Source organism: Mirounga angustirostris, unplaced genomic scaffold (assembly GCF_029215605.1).
Source record: "Mirounga angustirostris isolate CCGP_5_RB_7025 unplaced genomic scaffold, mMirAng1.0.hap1 SCAF_12, whole genome shotgun sequence".
NCBI classification, from domain to species: domain Eukaryota; kingdom Metazoa; phylum Chordata; class Mammalia; order Carnivora; family Phocidae; genus Mirounga; species Mirounga angustirostris.
Window position 1 is genome coordinate 50199790 of NW_026991720.1, and position 14751 is coordinate 50214540.

The window sequence follows — 14751 nt, forward strand, 5'->3', positions numbered from 1 at the left end:
TAAGATCTTAATCTTAAAGTGGCTTTAAGTTCATATAGCCCCAGCATGGTAATTCTGTATCACCTACATGTGGATACCGATCTATCAGTAATAGCTTCCTTTTTTTTTTTTTTTTTTAAGATTTTATTTATTTGACGGAGAGACAGAGAGAGAGCACAAGCAGGGGGAGCAGCAGAGGGAGAAGGAGAAGCAGGCTCCCCGCTGAGCAGGGGGTGTGATGTGGGGTTCGGTCCCAGGATCCTGGGATCATGACCTGAGCTGAAGGCGGACGCTTAACCCACTGAGCCACCCAGGCGCCCCCAGTAATAGCTTCTTAAAACACTGTGTTGAGAAGGATTCTGAGGCCCTGTTTGGACTCAGTAGGAAAGACAGCCTTGACTTAATAGTGATGGCTGGCATGAGGCAGGGAGGGGAGCGGCAGCAAATAAGCCAAGCTATGTCACCCCTGATCTCGTCCAATGCCTTCACTTCACACGAAGAAAATGAGAAAATAGAGAAAGGTGCTCTCAGAATCAGGAAGTGGTCATGACGGGACAGGAACCCAGGTAGTCTGCTTCTAGAGGCCTCTGGAGTTCCCCACCGTGACATTCTATTACCATCAGCTTCCTTTACCATCAAAAACATGTACACTTGAGAAACATCTGCTTACCTATTACGAATTTCGGAAGCTTAGAACATTCAGCCAACTCTGAACAATTCCCACCGTGATGGGTATGTCTCCAAAGATAAAAAGTATTTGTTCAACAGTTCAAAGAGGGTTTTCAGAAACTCGTACTATAGAACCACTGATCTCCACCAGAGTAGACATTCAGGTCCTTGCTTTAAAATAAAACTCTGAGGAGAAAGCTAATTTAGGACATTAATGAGATTTTTCAAGAATAATGAGCTCTGCATGGGATTCAACTTTAATTTTTTTTTCCTTTCGTTTTTAGGAGCTGGTGAGCCTGGAAGCTTATTTAGGAGAAGAGGAAATGAAACTATGAAAAGGCACAGTACAATTCCTTTTTTTCTTGGAGGCAAGGCACAATATGCATATGAATTAACTCTCTCATCCTGTCAAATTAACTGCCTCAAGTACACATAGAAAAAACAAATAGACACACTTGGTTATTTGGAAGAAACAGAAGAAAAAGCCAAGAACGGTTTGCTAGTTTCAACAATAAAGTCCTATGCAAATAACTTCCTTTAGGATTTAAGGCTTGTCTCCTGCAGAAACAAAACAAAACAAAACAAAAACACAACAAACCAAACAATGCTAATGAAAGAGGGTGAAGAGTGGGAGGTGGAGAGTGGAAATGAAAAAAAGAAAGAAAAAAGGGCTTGTAGGAAGGCGAGGAAAGAGCGAGCTTCTCTCCCAGAGAGGAATTACCGAAACATGGAGGAAGGGTTGGGAAAACAAAGTCTGAGCTGCTCAGGCATTCCGGGCTGGGCGTGGGCAAGGTGCTTCCTTGAATTCATTATGAGCGGTCCGGACGCCTGCCAGACATGCTCGTCCACCTGGCCTTCCTCGGGTGCGGGGCGATGACTGAGGAATTTCCGAGTCTTTAGATTTTAGATCTTCTCCACTAAGGTTCTCCGTGTGTACGACGCGGGCAGCATTCGGCGAGTTCATTCTGCAGCGTGTCCGGATCCCCCGGCCCTCGCTCGCCGCCGGCCGGATCCCAAACTGACAGTCCCAGACATTCCGCGACAGGGATGGTTCCAGAAAGCGGAAAACGGAGCGCAATGAATGAAATGTGAATAGTGGGGCTCCGGCAAGAGACTTAGAAACCTCAGTGTGGGGTCAGTTGGGAGACTGGAAACGCGTCCAGTGCCACAAGTGATATGTGGCGCTGAATTTAACATTTTGGAGTCTCTCTTCTGCGTGGGGCCCCAAGCCCGGCGAGCCACACTTCGTTGTTCAGCTCGGTCAGGTAGGTTAGCTGGGTCTTCGGGGAGGTTAAATACCTTGCATTTTCCATTTCCTTTGCCTGGAACGCTCTTCCTGAGACTGAGGTGTGACAGCTTCCTCCCCTGGTTCAGGAACAGGCAGAAAAGCCACCTCCGCCAAGAGGCCGACAGGGCACTTCGCAGCTCCCGATGCCTACTTAAGAAAACTCCGCATAGCAATTACCCCGGTGTTCATAGATCATCCGTATTTACTCGTTTGTTTATATATTTGTATATGTTCTTGTTTATGGTGTGCTTCCCATTAAAACCTCAGCTCCTGGAGAACAGGAACCTGCTGTGCCATTATCACTGGAGCGAGTCCACATCTGCTCCAGGCGCACACAGTAGGCGCTCAGTAAATGTTAATTCCCTTTCCACCCAGCCATCTGCGGCACTCGACACATCTGCAGTCTCCGAACTGGCCCAGGGGCTCAGTTGCTGCGTTCTTGGTAGGATCAAAGGAGGCGGAGGAGCGAGTGGGCAGTTAAGTCGGGGACACTTCCTTGTCTATCAGGGAGCTCCGGCATGTTGTTAACTATGATGCTCTTTCTCCCTTCCCTCTTGCACATGAACAGCATAGAACAAAACGACCACACTCCCCTCAGTCTTCTCCTGGGACCCCGGCACGAATCTGAACCCACTCTCTCTGGATGTTAGGGTCACAGTCTTGGGCGGGTGTCCCACGCCGAATCTGTCCTTCGTCATCCGATGCCTGCAACCCTCCCTTCACTACGTTTTTTTCTCCTCCGTTCTCAATCCCTTTGCCTCTGACTTCCTCAAGAGGTCGAGTCCTCTGCCTGTTCGCACGTGTGTCTCCTGGAACCGTCTCCTTAAACCAGCCCCTCCCGCGCCGCCCTCACTTCTCCCTGTTCTCCCTCTCTTCCCTCCTTCACCGGCCTGGAAACGCCACTCGAGGAACACTTATTGAGCGCCTTCGCGACGCTGCTGCAGCTCTCCTCTCCCTCCTCCCTTCCCACCTGCCGGGAACCCCGGTCCCCACCGCCCAGACTGCGTCATGGAGTCCGCTCGCTCCTTGCAAGTACATCGCTCCACCTTCTTCCTCGGGGTCGACTCCTGATTGGTGGGAGTGTGGTCACTCAGCCGCCCTCCCCGCCCCGCTGGTGTGGCTCCGCCCCCAGGGCGGCCACAGGCTCCTCCTCCCCGTTCCGCCCCTTGCGCGGCTTCTCCCGCTAATCTACTGGCGGCGCGTGGAGAAGTTCTGGGCAAAGTACCGGGAACTGGCCGCGCGACTGCAGCGCCAGCGAGCCAGGCAGGGCAGTGCAGGGGACCCCAGCGCAAGGCGGCCAGTGCGCGGCGCGGGCTCGGGCCTCGCTGGCCTTCGGCGAGTGGCCGTCCCCGCCTCGGGCTCCTGCGGCTGGCACGGGAACTGTCGGCTGCGCGTTGCGGGAGGACCGGAGAAGCGGGCTTTGCCGCCTCCCGGGTGTGTGGACGAAGCCCGGAGCCGCACACCGGAGAAGTAGGAGCGTGCAGGTAAGCGCTGGGACGCCCGCCAGAATGGTTCTGGGGTGGTGGGGGCCAGAGGCGGTGCGGGCTCGCAAGGGCTGCGGTTTGGGGGGCGCCACCAGTCACCGTAGGACCAGAGTCTGTGTCCTGTCGCCCAGGGAAGAACCGGCTGGTGGGGCAGCCCCGAGCAGGGGAGATTGCGGTCGCGGCCCGCGCCAGGCTCGGCGGAGGTAGGGCCGCGGTGCTGCTCTGAAGGGGACGCCTTGGCCGGGATTGGCGGCGAGGAGGCGCCGCGCGCGGGGGCCTGGGTCCGGGCGCCGGAGGATTGGGCGCGGAGAGGCTGTCCTGGGCAGCCGAGAGGCGCGGCCCCGGGGCGGGAGGCGCAGGAAACCTGTGTAAGTGGGCCGAGCGCGAGGCTTTACCACATCCGCGGGATGGGGCGTGCTGGGGGGACCCGGGCGACGCTGGCCGTGCAGGCGCCCGGCTCGCCTGCGTCCCCTGGCTCGGTTTGCCCCACTCGCGGTTTTCCCCGCCAGGGGCATACGCCCCTTGGGCGTCCCAGCGCCCTGGGAAACGTTTGCAGCTTCTAGAGTCCCTGAAGGGCGTTTTGGTAGATCGTCCAGATATTTATTTCTTACCGGAGCAAGCCGCCCTCCTTCGTTAATGCAACTTTCCGGCCACCTTCGGCACACTTGTACTCGTCTTCCTCCGTCTCACAAAGTACCAGTCTCAGTCGGGACCCTGAGCCGAGGGGGCTCTGAAGTCGTCGGTTTTGACGTGTCTGGGAACTGTGCTAAGGTGCATCAGAAGTCCCCTCCCCCCTCCCCCCTAGATGTTGCACTGACCCTCACAGTTTGAGAACTGGGTTGGGCGTTTATAAATATTTTAAGCTGCAGCTGCAGAAGAGATCCTAACACAGGTAAAAATGTAGGTCTGACTTCTGATCATCCACACTCTACGTCTGAGCATCTTACAAGATGAGGTTCCCCTTCTGGCCAAAGGACACCAGTCAGGCAGGCTTGGGCTGAAATACACCCTAGCTAAATGACCATTTCCGCACCGCCCCCCCCCCCCCCCCCCCCGCAACTTGCTGGCACTCCACTCTGATGTTCCTCATAGCACTCTCTCTCTGAAATTATCTCCTTGGGCTGTTTACTATCTGTCTTCCCCCACTAGAATGGAAGTTCCAGGAAAGCAGAGACCTTATCTGTCTTGTTCATCACTCCATCCCCAAAGTCAACAACAGTGCCTGACACACAGTAGGTCTGTAAGAAAAAATTATGGAATAAATGAATAAAAACTCTGTAAAATATGAAGAATGGTGGTTTCATACCTGGTTTTGATTTTCATGCTTATTTATCCGTTTTTTTTTTCTACTGGGAAAATTAATAAATACCAATAACTACTATAGATTGAGTACCTACTAAGAACTGGATATGTGCTATAACTTTATATAGATTACCTCATTAAACATTATCATAGTCCTATTAGCTAGGTATTTCTAAGCAGATGGGAAGTTGAGGCTCTAGCAGCTTAACCAATTTCCCCAAGATTATCCTGGCAGAACTAAAATTCTAGTTCATTTTCTGTTGTGCTGGACCACTTCCAAGAAACTAAAATGTGGTTTTCACTATTACAATCAATAGATGTTTAGCTTTATTTGTAATAAAAACTATTGCTTAGTCAAAAGAATATTTGGTGCTTTATCATTATTGAGATACAGTTTCAGTACTAGCTAATAGTTACATTGTAGGACAGATACTACCAGGCTGCCAAAGGTTGCATTATCTCATTTAATCTTCACCATTTTATAGGCAGTGTCTTGAGGTTCATTTTTCTTATCAAGAAACTGCAGCCTAGGTTCAAGAACTTGCCCCCGGTCAATGGTAAATTGCTGAGCTTGATTTTTGTTAATAGTTCTTTCTGACTCTGAATCTTCAGCTCCTTCCACGACACGGAAATCTCTCCTGCTCTCACTATTTAATTAGTTAACTTATGATAGAGTCCAGTGATACAATACATTAAAAGCACGTGAGGATGGGCGTAAACTTATCGCAGCTAGTATCAAGCGTCTAGTTGTCCTATTTTCTGAATTGTTGAGACTCTTTTTTTTTTTTTAAAGGTTTTATTTATTTATTTGACAGAGAGAGACACAGTGAGAGAGGGAACACAAGCAGTGGGAGTGGGAGAGGGAGAAGCAGGCTTCCCGCAGAGCAGAATCAATGACCATTGATCAAGACCGGAGCTGAAGGCAGACGCTTAATGACTGAGCCACCCAGGCTCCCCTGTATTGTTGAGACTCTTACTGCCATTGATTTTCGTGGTTGAGTTTATGGTTTGTGGGCTTGGTAGATGGGAGACTTTTATTTATTTATTTTATTTTTATTTTTATTTTTTAAGATTTTTATTTATTTATTTGACAGAGGGAGAGAGTGACAGGAAAGAGGGAACACAAGCAGGTGGAATGGGAGAGGGAGAAGCAGGCTCCCCGCTGAGCAGGGAGCCTGATGTGGGGCTCCATCCCAGGACCCTGGGATCATGACCTGAGCTGAAGACAGACGCTTAACGATTGAGCCACCCAGGCACCCCGATGGGGGACTTTTAATAAGGAGCAAAGGAAATTCTTTCACTTAAATTGAAACTTTCACCTAATCTAGAGAGAAATCGGATGGGTTTTACCCACTGTGGTAAATGAATTCTGAACACCGTAATGCTGTATGCCTCTTAAGGAAAGTGCTGGAAAGCCAGCTAGTTTCTGTTTCCATAAAAAAAAAAAAAGAAAAGAAAAGAAACCACGGCTAATTCTAAACGCTTCTGCAGCAACCCTTTAGTAAAATAACTACATTTCAGCTCTTTGTATTCTTGTAGTGAAACTGAGGGCAAGGAGAAGTTAAATAAGCGTCTCATGGTTACCACCTAAAGGGCTAGTAGCAAAAAAGGAGTGGAAAGGAATTTGAGATCCTTTTTTTCTACTTCCATTCCAGTTTTAGGAGGTAGTATAAGGTTTTCCCCTTACTTGAGGGTCTGAATAATCCAGTTTTATTTATAATGTGCTTCTGGGAAGTACGATGTTTTCTTAATTGTTAATTCCATTTCAGGAGTACTCCAGGGAGTGTTGGGGAGTCCTCCAACCTAGAATACCCACAGAAGTAATGGGGGTGTGCACACAAAGGAAGATGGAAGCTGTTCAGTTGAAAGAGGCTTCCATGCATAATTGAGACTTGTTTGTAGTTCCTGTGAATTTCTTTTCTGTCTACATCTTATTCATCAGCTTCTTAGCCCTCTCTTCTGGAAAATTCCCTCTTGAGTTCCCAATCACTAGTGTTCAGGCCATGTTCATGCTTACCCAGGTCTTGGCTTTCTCCTCCTCAGCACCTTTCACATCAATTCTTTCCTGTTGCCCCCGCAACCATGTTTGCTCAGGGGTCTTAGGGACTTCTGCACTCTGTCCTAACATTACTTATAGGTGGACATTCCTCCCTCAGGCTCTCCTGCATAGCACAGTCAGGTGAATTCTTTAAGTGCTGTCATGGTATTGCTCAAAATTCCTGAGTGGCTTATATAGTTAGTAATAATGAAACTAATAAGGGCGCCTGGGTGGCTCAGATGGTTAAGTGTCTGCCTTCGGCTCAGGTCATGATCCCAGGGTCCTGGGATCGAGTCCCACATCGGGCTCCCGGCTCGGCGGAGAGCCTGCTTCTCCCTCTGACCCTCTCCCCTCTCATGCTGTTTCTCTCTCGCTCACTCTCTAAAAAATAAATAAATAAAATCTTTAAAAAAAAAAATAATGAAACTAATAACAGCAGCAGCTGCTGAACTTCTTGTGCTGTACTGTCCTATGTGCTGTAGATGAGTTATTGCCTTTAATCCTCAGAGTGACTCCAGAGTAGGCACTGTTATTATTGTTTTTTAAAAGATTTTATTTATTTATGAGAGAGAGAGAGAGAGAGAAAGGAAGAAATCATGTCCAACACATGGGAGGGCCAGAGGGAGAGGGACAAGCAGACTCCCCCGGCGAGCCTGATGTGAGACTCGATCCCAGGACCCCGGTATCATGACCTGAGCGGAAGGCAGGTGCTTAACCAACTGAGCCACCCAGGCGCCCTGAGTAGGCACTGTTTTTATACCTCCAGGTGAGGGTAGGAAAAGTTGTACTCCAGATGAGGCTGCTTTACAGCTAATACTAGATGGATCTGAGACTGAAACCCCGGGTCCTTTCTGTCCCCATTTAAGCCTAGAGTCCTTAGCCTAGAATCAGGATCTGGCAGCCTGGGCTCAGAGCCCACCTTCACCCTTCATTCCCCAACCCTGTGCACAGGCAACCTGAACTTTCTTCAGCAATGAAGCATTTTGCCTTTGCCCCTACACTCCTGTTGCCTAGAAGGCTCTTTCATAGTCTCTCACTGTGAAAAACCCAAGTCTTTCAAGGCTAAACTCATGAGCCACTTCTCACAGAATAATCTCTTTGAACTCAATCTCTTATAGCATTTAAAAAAAAAAAAAAATGAGAGTCCCCAGTTCAGTTTCTGACCATTGAGTATGTGGGTTTCTTTCTTTCCTTTAGCACTTTGTTTCTTTCATTCCTCCCTCCATTCTCAACCAATTCCCCCACCCCAGTGCCTCCTGGCTTGTTATCTATTCAGATGTATTGTCTCCCTTACTAGATTGTAAATGCCTTGAAAGCAGGGCTAATATCCATTCCTCATGTTTCTATCCCTCAGACCACTAAGCGTGGTATATCCATAGTAGGATTCTCTTTTTAATCTCTCAATTAAAAAGAGAATTTGAAACAATCATATTTGGTTATATTCTGTTAAAATATTCTGTGAAAAAAGTCATTGGAATGTAGCATTTTGTTTCCCACTTTTTGATCCACAATACTGTAATGCCTTCATCAATTTGGGATGAAGTAAAAGAAATACCAGTTATTGAAATCCATGGAAAGTACCCATTCTGGTTGTTTTCACCTTGGATATATTGCAAAGAGATCTCAGACCCGGTCACAAAACAAACATTGTCTGTAGAATAAATGTCTTTTATATGCACTATTTTGTCATATATATGGTAATGCTGTTATTAAAAACAAATTAAAACTGTTATGGAATTTAAACTAAATTTTGTTCCCTATTTATTGATAAATGAACATTTCATGTTTTTAACCTGATTTACTCGATCCTCTATGAATCAGCTCCGCTTCACAGTTCATCAGTCATCACTTTGTTGTGTGTTTTCCAGTCACATTGAACTAAGTTCAGGCCCTGCCTGTATCCTCAGGGCTATGCGTAATGTGCTTTGGCCTCCCAGTTTTGCATAAACTTCTGTCCTCTTTATAATCTCTTCCTCACCCACATTCACCTGGCTAATTCCCACTCATCCATCATGTTTCAGCATGGATGCCCCATGCAGGAAGTCTTCCTCTGTTGCCTCCAAGTTGAAGTTGGAGAAAGAACCTCCTGGCACCCTGCGCCTACCCATTTTATAGGGAGCAGTTAACATACCATTTTGTAACTGTCGACCACTAGACTGAATCTTTCCTGAAACCACTGATTCTTATTTGGTTTACATTCAAATCACTTAGGGATCTTTTAAAAAATTTCCCTACTTAGGCCCCACTCCCAAAGCTTCTGGATCCAATGACTTGGGGTAAGGAGGGTTGGTCACTGGAGTTGTTTTGTTTTCTTTTGGAGGAGTTTTCTCATTCTGTATTATAGCTGGATAGTATTCCATTGTGTGAATGTAACATACTTCATCTACTTATTTAAATTTTTAAATTTTTATTTTATTTTTTTACTATTAACATATAATGTATTATTTGTTTCAGGGCTACGGGTCTGTGATTTATCAGTCTTACACAATTCACAGCGCTCACCATAGCACATACCCTCCCCAGTGTCCATCACCCAGCCACCCCATCCCTCCCACCCCCCACCACTCCAGCAACCCTCAGTTTGTTTCCTGAGATTAAGAGTCTCTTATGGTTTGTCTCCTCTGGTTTCGTCTTGTTTCATTTTTTCCTCTCTTCCCCTATGATCCTCTGCCTTGTTTCTCAAATTCCACATATCAGTGAGATCATATGATACTTGTCTTTCTCTGATTGACTTACTTCGCTTAGTTACTTATTTTTCAATAACAGCTTTATGGAGATATAATTCATATTTTATACAGTTCACCCACTTAAAGTATACAGTGATTTCTGGCATATTCATAGTTGTGTAACCATCATCATCATTAATTTTAGAACATTTCATCACCCCAGAAGAAATCACACCCATTAGCAGTCTTCTCTTTTACCCTGAAGCCACTAACCTACTTTATGTCTGTGTGGATTTGCCTATCCGGGACATTTCATGTAATTGGAATCATACAGTATGTTGTCTTTCTCTGTTTAGCTTCTATCACGGAATTGTTGTATTCAGAGTTCATCTTTGTTATAGCTTGAATCAGCACTTCACTGTTTTTATTGCCTAATACCACCCCATTGTATGTAATACCATGTTTTATTTATCCATTTGCCCATTGATGGAACTGGTATTGCTTAGTAAAGCCTCTTTGAGTGGTCCTAACGGGCAGTCAGGAACTGAACCAGAAGTTCCTTTGAGTCTTGTTTATTGTTGTGTGTCGGGGCTAGAGCGGTGTTTCACGTAAGATAGATGTGTGAGAAACATCTGAACGAAAGAAGCATTTTCCAAAAAGTACAACTCCTGTTACGTCAGTGTCATCAAAAAATGTCATTAAAAAGAGATCCTCATAGTTGATTGTTTAGATCCCAATTTGAGCAACTATACAACTGTTAAAAAAGAAGATAAGGAAATTTGGACATGGATGAAATGTTACAATTTTTTTAGCATTTGCTTCAGAATAATTTGAGGTTGGGCAGGGAGTTTAGAAGGAACAAGTTAATGATGACTGAAGCTGGGTGATGAATTCATGGAGTTTTTAATACTGTTCTCTGTATTTGCTGTTTACCAGGGCAGCCATTGGCCACGTGTGGCTACTGAGCACTTGAAATGTGGCTAATCCATATTGGCATGTACTATAAGTGTAACATATGCCCTGAGTTTCGAAGAGTTAGTACAGAAGAGAATGTAAAATTATCTCAATAATTTTTGTTTATATGTTCAAATGATATTTTGGACATAGTACGGTAATGTATAATTAAAATCAATTTCACCTGTTCCCTTTTACTCTTTTTAATTGGCTACTTGAAAATTAAAATTACATATATGGGTCATATTACATTTCTGTTGGGACAGTGCTGCTGTGTACTTTTACATATATCTGAGATTTTTCATAAGTTAAAATCAAAGACATTTGATTTTTTTAAAAAGTCTGAAGTAAAATATTTTTCATAAATGATCCCTCTTATGTGAAAAGATTGAGCAATATTGATTCGCTCAAAGAAGATTCTTTGTAGAAGCTTATAGCAGGCAGGGTGTAGTCTTACAGTGTCATTCCTGGGCTTGCTTCACCTACGTGAAAATTCAAAACCTCTTTGATAATAAATAGAGTAGCAGCATGAGGGAGTTGTTCCTTTAGTTATTTCTCTGATGCTTTTGTTTTAAAAAGTTGATGACATATTTCCTTCATCTTGGAGAAATACAGAAAATGCAATGGTAATGTCATTGTTCTTAGTCATAGGGTTTATACCCTGAAATCGAATTTTTCTGGACTTGATTTATCATCACCCTGCCTCAGTCTGTTTGTTTGTGAGTCAGAATTTGATTGTTTCTAGGCTCCCCAAGACCCCTGGAATATGAGTGGAATATGATTCTTAAATAATAATAAGTGGATTTATGGCTGAGAAGCACGTTGCTTTCATATAACATTTCTTTAGATAAGCATTATGTCACTCTCTGGATGTCTGTGTTTACTCACAGAGAATGGACCTGAATTGAAAAATAGCTTTAATGTAAGCAGAACAGAATCAAATTGCTGTGAACGGCGCAAGAGATCATCAAAGGATCTGTGACTGTCAGTTTAAAATCAAATTTATTGTTTTATTTACTCTCTACAGTTAACATATTAAAATCTGATTTTTTAAAAAAAAATGTGTGGGTAGGGGCGCCTGGGTGGCTCAGATGGTTAAGTATCTGCCTTCGGCTCAGGTCATGATCTCTAGGTCCTGGGATCAAGCCCCATGTCGGGTTCCCAGCTCAGAGGGGACTCTGCTTCTCCCTCTCCCTCTGCCTCTCCCCTTGCTGTGCTCTCTCTGTCTCTCTCCCTCTCAAATGAATAAATAAAATCTTAAAAAAAAAAATGTGTGGGTCAAACACTTTTCTCAATATAACATTTCTCCACTTATGTATTAAAATGTAGTACCATTAAAGATTCCCATACTTGTTTTCTTTCTTGATTTCAAACGCTGTAATACAAGAACTTTATAGTTTACCTTTTATAAAACAAATTTTTCTTCCCCAAATTGTGGTGGACAGTGATCTGAAATGTTACAAAGCAAAAGCTAATTAATATTATTTTTTAAATCTCACGAACATTATTAAACTTGAAGTAAATGCCTCCCTGGAATGAAAACACGGGAGTAGGATTTCTGCTTATACACATAATAAGTATTTATTGAGGACACACACTGTGTGGGGTGCCAGACTGTACAGGAGATATGGTGATGAATTAGACAGACGTGGAAGTTCCCTTCAAGGAGCTTACAGTTTATTTATTTTTATTTTTATTTTATTTTATTTTTTTAAAGAAATGATTATTTTTTTTTAAGATTTTATTTATTTATTTGACAGAGAGAGACACAGTGAGAGAGGGAACACAAGCAGGGGGAGTGGGAGAGGGAGAAGCAGGCTTCCCACTGAGCAGGGAGCCCGATGCGGGGCTCGATCCCAGGACCCTGGGATCATGATCTGAGCCAAAGGCAGACGCTTAACGACTGAGCCACCCAGGCGCCCAAGGAGCTTACAGTTTAGATAGGGGATGGAGATATTAAACAGTCAGAGAGAATTCGTCAGTTACAATGGGGATATGTGGCTCAAAGGGAATGAGTCTGGATTTTAATTGGGACTCTGGGGAAAAAAGTTCCATTTTTCTGTAGGTCATGATTCAGGCTGCTGATTTTCTAAAGAAGGAGGAGAAAGAGAATGGGGCTGGGAATCCTCAGAGGACGACCCAAGCAAAATCCTGCCCTGTTTGTGTCTTTTTGCTGCTTGCGGGAGGGGAGGTCAGGTGGAACTGAGTGGGAGGAGGGATTTAATGTCTCTTTTGAGCTTTTGAATTGCTTTCTATGACGCTACACAGGTTTGTTTATTTGCTACTGGGAATTGAATCCAAAGTTGAGTTTTTAGCGCCTTTGTAACTGAAATTGAATGAGATATAACAACCTGTTCTCTAGCATGGCCATGAAAGTAGCTTAATCACTTGCTGGCTCTAATTCTAAAGTAGCTCATTGTCTAGCGTCTGAGATGCAGTGAGTTTGGGGTATTTGAAGGCCTCCAAGAATATAGGGAAGACCCAGCTGGGTTTTTCTCACAGGTTCAGAGCTGCTTGAAGCCGATTTCTAGTGTATATAGAATTAACTGAGGTGTCCTTTGGAGCTTGTTGGTGTCATTAGGGAATGGGGAGCCATGCTGCCTTGAAAGGTGGTGATGATAATTACAGAGAGTAATGAAAACGGCAGTGGCAGCTAGTAACTGAAGCGCTTAGTACGGTGTGCTAGCCCAAGTGCTTGGCTTCTCGACCTCCTTCGATCTTCCGATAACCTGTGAGGTGGCTGTCATGGTCTCAGTTTACCAGTGACCAAACAGAGGCGGGGGAGCAATTACTTATTCTTTGGTTGTCCAGAAGCCACTCACCCTTCCTGATTTCCATTTGAGGAATCACTTCTTTGCATCTAGTTTGCTGCGACCAGAACAAGGGCTCCATTCTCCCCGGCCCCGGGTGGCCCTGCGAGCCAGGCTGGACTCTGGGTCCAACGCCAAGGACCGTGGAGATTCTGCTGCTGAGGGTGTGTCCTGTCTGTACCACATTGTTGTGGTCTGGCTTCAGTTCTCAGGAAGCTGTGCCAGGGCTTCCTCTCAGCTCCTCTCAAGTCCTTAAGCCGGTCGTGGAGAGCAAATTGGAGTCTTTCATGTCAAGGAGAAGCCTGTATCAAGCAATGATGCTAGCAGTTAAAGGCGCTGCCGCTAGGAGATACCGCCAGGACTGATGTTAGCTGACTCCCCAGAACTGGTAACGAGCAGACCCAGAGGAGGTCTGCGGGGGCCGAGACCCATAAATCCCGCTAAAAAGAGGAGGATTGGGGCGCCTGGGTGGCTCAGTCGGTTGGGCGTCTGCCTTCGGCTCAGGGCCCTGGGTTCGAGCCCCACATCTGGCTCCCTGCTTAGCTGGGAGCCTGCTTCTCCCTCTCCCTCTGCTGCTCCTCCTGCTTATGCGCTCTCCCTCGCTCTCTCTCTGTCAAATAAATGAAGTCTTAAAAAAACAAAGGGGAGGATTTGGGCAGCAAACTGTCAGACTCTTCAGACCTGAGTCCCCTATGTCTGACCACTTAAAAAAGGCAGCTGCCGCGGAAGGCTCTGCTGGATGGATCTCGCAACAGAATGGATCATTCCCTGCTTGAACATCAGAAGCAGTGAGTGCTGAGAGCTGACCCGCACCAGACCGGACCCAGACCTTATCTCAACTGCACGCCCGCAGACCGACTTCATGTTTGGTTGCTTAACTTCCTACACCCCTCCGTTATCTGTTGTGTGGCCTGTCATGTGTTCTGCTCTGGATGCTGTGTAAGAAGCCAAGTTTAATCACGTGGTGAAATGTCACTGAGTTTGGAGTCCTGAACCTGCTTTATAATTATGATTAACTTGCTTTATGACTGAATGAAGTCGGCATTAGAAAGACAGCTTGTGTGTGCGACTTCATAGCATGCTCTCGATGCTGTTATTTTTCCAAGATAGTTTTTTTGCGTTTCATTTGCCAAGTTGGTTTCTTTGACTTCCACTCAAAGAAACCCTGGTTGTCAGAGGCCTGGAGAGGCTTAAGTAGTTTACTCCCAGTCACAAAGGGAACAAGTGGCCGAAGCAGGGTGCAATCTGGTCATTCTGCTTCTTTCTTTTTCTTTTTTTTTTTTTTTTAAGATTTTATTTATTTATTTTGAGAGAGAGAGAGAGAATGAGAGAGAACGCATGAGAGGGGGGAGGGTCAGAGGGAGAAGCAGACTCCCTGCCGAGCAGGGAGCCCGATGCGGGACTCGATCCTGGGACTCCAGGATCATGACCTGAGCCGAAGGCAGTCGCTTAACCAACTGAGCCACCCAGGCGCCCTGGTCATTCTGCTTCTATTGCCAGGCCCTTGGCCAGAGGGGCCCTTGGTGCGGGGAGAGCACTGGACTGGGAGCCAGAGAATCAG

The 14751-nt window shown here is 45.7% G+C and overlaps 1 protein-coding gene and 1 long non-coding RNA gene across 11 annotated transcripts in view; both read left to right on the forward strand.

Moving 5' to 3' along the window:
* Window positions 1-1174, forward strand: part of LOC135362102 (uncharacterized) — a 57468-nt gene extending 56294 nt beyond the window's left edge. The window contains exon 3 of the long non-coding RNA XR_010406503.1: window positions 933-1174. This is a non-coding gene — a long non-coding RNA (uncharacterized LOC135362102). The remainder of the gene's footprint in view (window positions 1-932) is intronic.
* Window positions 1175-1773: 599 nt separating this feature from the next.
* Window positions 1774-14751, forward strand: part of OSBPL3 (oxysterol binding protein like 3) — a 176180-nt gene continuing 163202 nt past the window's right edge. For 7 of the 10 annotated variants that reach the window (XM_064575147.1, XM_064575145.1, XM_064575150.1 and 4 more), the window contains exon 1: window positions 3279-3420. The gene's annotated coding sequence lies outside the window, so the exon portion shown is untranslated. Of the gene's footprint in view, window positions 1914-3278; window positions 3421-14751 lie in introns of those variants that run through there. The other 3 variants (XM_064575146.1, XM_064575152.1, XM_064575151.1) reach the window with 3 other exon arrangements.